A 7,438-nucleotide genomic window follows, 5' to 3' on the forward strand; every position below is an offset into this window, starting at 1 on the left:
TCCAACAAGGCATCCCCCCTGGTGGGGCTGTGCACCTCCTGGGTTAGATGGAGGTCCTGCACTCTGTCTAAGAACCTACATGAGCGGTCAGACCTGGCTGACTGCTCCTCCCAGCAGATATCCAGGAAGTTCAGGTCCCCCATGACTACTACATCTTTAGCCTTCACTACTTTGTTATCAGGCAGCTGCATTTCTCACTGGCTTCCACAAGGTTTTTGCTGCTACAGTATTTATCATTTTTATCAGTGAGCTGGAAGAAAATATAAAAACATTGCCATTTACATTTGTAGACTGGGGACGTGTACTTAATGAAGGGGACAGGTCACTTATGCAGAGCCATCTAGATTTCTGGGTGCAAAAAAAGTAATATATATTTTAATAGGGCCAAGTCAAGGATATACATCCAGGAACAAAGACGGCAGGCCATACTTAGAAGATGGGGACTCAGAGGAATCAGGTCTCATGGTGGAAATTCTGGTGAGCATGAGCTCCAAGTGTGCCACCATGGCCAAAAGACTCGGTGAACCTTTGATATATAATTAGAAAAATCCTAAGCCAGAGCAGGAAGCTTGTATTAGTTCTGTATCTGGCACCAGCACAACCACAACAAAGATCCTCCATCCAGCTTTATTGTCCACAGTGAACAGTGCTGATAAATTGGAGAAGACTCAGAAAAGAGCTTGAAGAATGATTAAAAGATGGGAGAATTATGCCATACAGTAAAAGATTTGAGGAGCTCAGTTTACATAGTTTATCAAATAGAAGGTTAAAAGGGGGGACTTCATCACAGGCTATAAGTATTTGCATATAGATCAAAACTTTGCTAGTGGCCTCTTCAATTTAAAAGGCAAAGACAGAACAAGATCCAATGGCTGGGGGATGAAGTTAATGAAAATCAACCTAGAAATAAGGCACAAGTCTTTAGCTGTGAGAATAAGCAAACACTGCATCCATTTACCAAGGCAACCTGTGAATCAAGATTGAAGGTTCTCCTAAAAAAATAGTATAGGTTACAGGAGAATTAATTCAAGGAAGCCTTATAAACTGTGCTTATACAAGAGGCCAGACTAGGTCAACACTCCTCAAACTGGGGGAAATGATGAATTTTGAGAGGATACACAAGCAAAAAATGAATGAGAAAGCAGAAGCTAGAAAAGGAGAAATATGTTTGGAGAAAAAGGAAGAACAAGAAAAAATGAAGAACAGCTCAACAAAAACTCTCTTCTGATGTTAAAGATGTTTCAGCATAGTGGCAGTAACATAAACTTGTCCATAGATAACATTATCCATAGCACATCATTCTAGGGGCATTTAGCAGCAGAAAAACCTTGAAAAGTGGCATATGACCTAAAAGAGCATGGGAAACTTGACAATCTGATCACAGTGGCTCCAAATGGCCTTTGAATCTGAGAAATAAATGACATGGTTTTTGAGATAAAGGAAGATGCTGGGTGCTGAGTACTTCTGCAAATCTGGTCCCTACCTGGGAGCTGAGCACTTGACCCAATCCTACTCTGATCCTCCCTGCTCTTGCAGAGAGATCCCCAAACCTGGCAAATCCTCTGTGCAGAATGGTGAGGAGGAGTGTGCACTGGTGCAGGCTTCCTTTCACTACTGGTGTCTCCAGCCAGTGCACTTGCCATCTTACTTCTTTGCTAAGAGCTGCCTTTGTTTTCCAGAGATGTCAAAAACTGAGCACAGTGACAACTCTTGGCCTTTTTAACAGTCAGTTTGGTGTAGAACAGAGGAGCCACGGTACCTTAGTGCTCTTTGGTAGAACCACCATTTGTTTTCTCAAAGTGGAAAAGGAAGACACTGGACCCACTTGATCCGAGGACAATGACTGATCCTGGTTGAGGCAGCATGAATTTCCCAGCCTGTCACATTTCCTCTTTTATTGCTAAGAGAAGAAAAAGTCATGCGACAGTCCCAGGAACAATCAGCAGCATGAGAGGTAGAAGAGGTGAGCACAGCAGCAACGGTGAGTCTAGCAGCAATGGAGCACGGCAGCACAGCAGCAAAGGCTGTAATCCAGCCTTAGTTGATGTCACAGAATCTATAAAGCCAAGTATACCCAACAGAAAACACATAGGGCCTCATTTACACTCTGTCAGTCTTGAATAAATTTACCTTAGAGTGAATATGTATCAAGCCCATAGGGTTTGATTCTCTATTACTCTTTACTGTCTATACTCATTTACAGCTGAGCAAAGAAAGCATAAAATTATATACCCCTATGATTTGGTAGACCCTGACACCGCCTGAGACTGAGGTCCAGGTAAAGCAAAAGACATAGGTCTGTCCATACCTTAAAATATGGCTGAAGTTGACATCCATGACACAACTTAGATACAGACTTAATTGCCTTGATGAATCAAAGTCTGGCTTCTAGAAAAATGATGTGAACATGAAGTAGAGATGTGGGGGCATCATTGTTTGTCAGATCTTTTTCTTTCAAAAGATTTATAGTTCAAAGACAGATGAGAGATTTCAAGCTTTAAACAAAGAAGGCAGAAATGTATTAACTTCACACTGTTGGTTCCTGCAGATATCACAGAAACACAGTACAAGTATCCATGTAATAAATGGAGCTACTTTGCTTAATAGCTCACGCAACCATTTTGATTTCCTACAGATGGCACTGGGGCAGGTTTCACTAGGTTTGAATGTATGTGATTTTACTGGTTAATAGGCCACCAATGTACCTGGAGTTTGCAGTCATCACATTTAATAAACTGAAAAATAAATCCTTCTTGATAAAAACTTTGTCAAGATTACAGTAATACTTGCTACAGTCTTGTGACTAGGGAGAGAACCAAGTTGTCTGCTGGAGAGAAAGGGCTTGTTCTTTATAACAATTAAATGTCCAGGGCAGTCGTTTTGTCATTTTTGCTATCCATTTCTACATGTTTTGAGATCTGAAGGCAGCATCAACAGCTTCGTCATAGGTTACATATGGCATAAATCTTGATCTAATACAGCCCAGATCCAAAGCATCCTACTTGTGAGGACCTGCCCATGTGGACAGAGCATCCGGCAAATTTAGTTAGGTAAGTAAAGAAAGCATGAAAAAAAATACAGGCTTTAAAACAACCAAACTTCAGAATTCCTCATTATGGTAAAATACAAACATCACAATCTTCCTAGACTCCTGAAAAAAATATCAGTTAATGATAATGACGCTATGTGAAAATGCACTCTTGACAAAATGAAAACACTAGAGCATTACTGCGTTCTTAGTAAAATAAATGAAGTGCTCTGTGATTGCTTCCTTTGAACACAGAAAAATACAGGTAGTGAATACTAATGTTTTCCAACAATGGTGTGTATCAGGAAATGCTTTGATCTGGGCAAATATTTATAGCAAAGGAACATGCACATGCTGTTTTTATGATTAGAGATGCACAGAAGTTAAAGCCTGAGCAAAACTTTTAGTATTTATGCTTGACAGAAATTAGATTTTTTCTTTTATTTGTTAGACCAGCTTCTGAAAGAGAATTCAGGAAGAACAGGGATGAAAAAAAATGTGCCGTCTAAAAGCTTGAATAAAAAGCAAATTCCCAACACAGAAGTGCTATGACTGACATCAAGGTAACATTGAAAAATAATTTTCTGGCATGTTATAATGATAATAAAGAGGAAATGCGGTGTTATTCTGATACGAGAAAAGAATGCATTCATTGATCCAGGGTATTCTAATTTACTTCTACATAGGCAGATAAGAATTGCTATATCAGGCAGACCAAAAGTTCATCTAATCCAGTATCCTGTCTCTGACAGCAGCTAATATATTTCATAAGAAAGTATAAGAAACACCATTGTGAACAATTAGAAAACAACACGTGTATGTGGAAACCTTTTTCCTCCTCTCTCCCCAAGTTACTGGCTGGCTTATTGCCTGAAAAGATTCTTGGTATAAATGATCTTAGCTCCACTGAATGCAACAACTATGGATCTGCCTCCCATACTTACATGTCTTCTGTCTAATGCAACTGGGGATGTTTTCATTTGTTGGTATAAATAACTGATCTTTTTTTACTGCCTTTACTGGAGTGCATTTTAAGGTCTGGCTGATAAAATATAAGGAATTAGCTCAGCCCCGCTTTACTGTAACTTTTAAGTGCACATGGAAGTGTTTCCTTAGTCATCTCTCTAGCAAGTGGTAAAATATTTCTAGGGCAACACGGTTATGGTTCTAAAAAGCAATTGAGGGAGGAGAAAATGAAAACGTAAAGGCCGGTTCGAAAGCCTCAACAGACAAACCTAGCAATTTCCAATTGTATCTGAGGTCGTCGAAATATTGGACATCATTGTTCCCTGCACAGGGATGAAGATGAAAGGAAATGTTTTCTAGGGGTAGAAGCCTAGCATATGGCTCATTTGTGACTACACTGCTTCCTTTGTATTTGGGTAGCTAGTCAGCCTGATCACAGGCAGAATAGTGGGATGTTAATTCAGGTTTCTAGCAGCAAAGCATTAAGAGGGTAAAAATATAATTAATACCAGTCAGCATTGTTTTACAGAGGGTAGGTCTCCTCCTCCTGTTTCTTATTTTTCCTGCTAGAATTACAGGCCTTGCTGATAAAAAACAAACAAACCGTGCAGTTATAGTATGCCTGGGTTTCTTCAAGGTATTCCACTAAGTACTACATGACACTGATTAAAAAGCTTTTATTATAGAAACTACACAGGGCACACATCAAGTAGCTCAATGCCAGATATAGTTGTTCACAGAGAGACGTTAGTGTGGGAAGGGCCCCAGGGACAGGCTCTTGGTGCAGCACTATTTTAGTAGTTTTTACCAACGATCTTGGCTAGCTCTTCTGGTCAAATTTGCACAAATAGCACTGGGATAGCAAGTAATGAAGAAGACAAGTTACTGATACACCATGATCTGATTGTTTGCTCCAATGGGCACAAAAGAGCAAGATGGGTGTTAATACACCCAAGCACAAGGAATCCTTTCTAGGAAGAGAGACTATAGGCTGTACCTACAAGACAGAAAATGGTGTTCTGACAAGCAGCAACTCGGAGAACCAAGGGGTTATAGCGGATTATTAGCTCAGCACAGCCTCTCAGAGTAATGCTGTAGCAAAACAAGGGTGAATGCAGTCCTAGAATATATAGGCAGAAAGCCGTGTGCCTGACTTCAGATTCACACAGTTAACTACCACACTCTTGGGTGGATGAAAAAAAGGAATATCAAGTAGAAGGAAGGGATCTTGACTCTGTACATAGATAGCACTAGAAATATTACTGCTAAAACATCATACTTCTGGCATCCACAGTTTAAGAGGGAAGTGGAACCACTAGAGAAGGTTGTAAGGAGAAACACAAGAATGATCTGGGGATTGGAAAACAAGCCTTATAATGTGAATCCTAAGGAGCCCCACTTATCTGGCTTATTGAAGAAAAGGTTGAGACTCCTGTTGAAATTGCCACGTACAGACAGTTACACAGGGAAAAGATGCTTGCTTGCTTTTGATCGGGTCTCTATGCCCTGCAAAGCAAGCCCAGGAACAACGCTCTGAAATGAGCCTCATCCACTCTGTAATCAAGCCCACAATTTAGGCAGCCACAGACAGTCGAGGAGAGCGCCCGAGTGGCTAGGTGTGGGCCTGAGCATCGCACACAGGCTCTAGAGAAGGCTGTATAAACATAGAGCCACTGAGCCCTCTCAACCTTGCTGGGAAGTCATGAAAAGAGCCAGTGGCTGGAAGCTGAAGCCAAACAAATTCAGCCTTGAAATAACAGATGATTTCCAAGCAGTGAGACTGGTTAAACATTGGAAAAATGACCAAGGAAGTGGTGGACTTGCCACTGCTTGGAGGCATGAAGATAGGATGGGGTCTCTGTCTAAGATATGCTCTGATCAATTTGTTGGGAGAAAACCCTTGGTCTGTGTCCCTCTATTCCTCCATTTCTTTCCTGGGTCCTGGGAAGAACAGAATTGCTTGCATTACTGTCCCAGTGTTCATGACATTTTCAGCTCTGAGCATTAGAACAATGATCATAGCTATGATTATAATGAAGCCTCACTCTTCAAGGCATCAGATGGTCATCTGTAGGTGTCAAAAATAATTTTCTTCCCCAGATGTATAATTTGGCTTCTCGGCTTTATTTTTCTGTCCTAGTCCTCTCTTGCACCTAATCAAACCCTGCCACTGTAGGAGTCTGCGATACAGGTGGCATACTGGCTTCACCTGATGTCTATCTGTGGCACATATACATTTCACTCCTCAAGTTACTAAAATTTGGCTCAACCTGAGGATTTATATAAGGCAGTGGAGCAAAACTTTATGTCCTCTGATAACCAGGAGGTCAGACTAAATGATCTAAAGGTCCTCTTTGGTTGTAGTTTCTATGATAATTTCCCTCAGGGGTAAGGAAGGATGGATTCTAGGTAATGGAACATGAAGAAAGGGTCCTAAAGAGACTAAACTTTTAGGACTGATGAGACAGCATAAATGCCTTCCCTATGGTTGTTGCTCCAGCAGCCGGGAAGCTGTTGGGTGTTTGGTCACCATTGTGATGACATTAGTTGTGGATGTTCCTATCTGGATTTCCACATAGCAGGGTGGGCCATGAGCCGGCTCTCATCTTCCACACCGGTGGCTGTGGCAACCCGGATCAAACTGTGGACCACACAACACCACTCTGCCCTCTATACAAATTGACTTTGCGGAGATATATTCCCTTTCCTCAACAGCATCAGACTGGTCAAGGGATGCATTTGGTAGCTGTGCTGGTCTGAGACAAAAAGAAATGCAAAAATCTAAAACCCTTAGTTCAGAGATGACACCTATGTAGATTTTTGTATTTCTTTGAGACTGGTTAACTAACCTTAAACTGGACCTCTAATTGTTGCTCCAAGTCGGCCATATGAAAGAAGAAGAATTGCTTCCCATCTTTCCGTGTACTAATCACAGTCACAGTATGTGCACATTGCAAATCACACTCTAGTTGTGGCATGTGGGCCAAGTAATTGGCCTGAGTTCAAGCTTGTGTACCAGTTTGCAGCAAGTAGCAGTGACTCCAGGACTGTTCTTGTCCTAGAGACCTCTCTTGCTGCTTCAGGCTGCTGATGGTGCTTATTGATCCAAGATATCCCTTACACTATGCACGTTTTCGGTGTTAGGATTCCATTAATTCCACTTCCTCCCAAGCCCGTGTCTTTCATAAGCCATTGCACCAGCAGCAGCAAACAGAAGCTGGCAAAACATAATGCTTAACTGCTGTGCTGTGGAGGAGTTGCCACACAAGAAGCCTTCTACAGCACTGATAAATGTGGTCTTGCTGGGCCATGCCAAAGACTGCTCTACAAAGCGAGACTTTGGGTAGTTTTTGCCACGGACCCAGCAACAAAAGATCCATGAATCTGCTAAAAATAGATATTTAACATCTGAGCTAGCAAATTACCAATCTCATGCAGGATCCT

This window comes from Crocodylus porosus, unplaced genomic scaffold (genome assembly GCF_001723895.1).
Source record: "Crocodylus porosus isolate Cpor-Errol unplaced genomic scaffold, CroPor_comp1, whole genome shotgun sequence".
Classification (NCBI taxonomy): Eukaryota; Metazoa; Chordata; order Crocodylia; family Crocodylidae; genus Crocodylus; species Crocodylus porosus.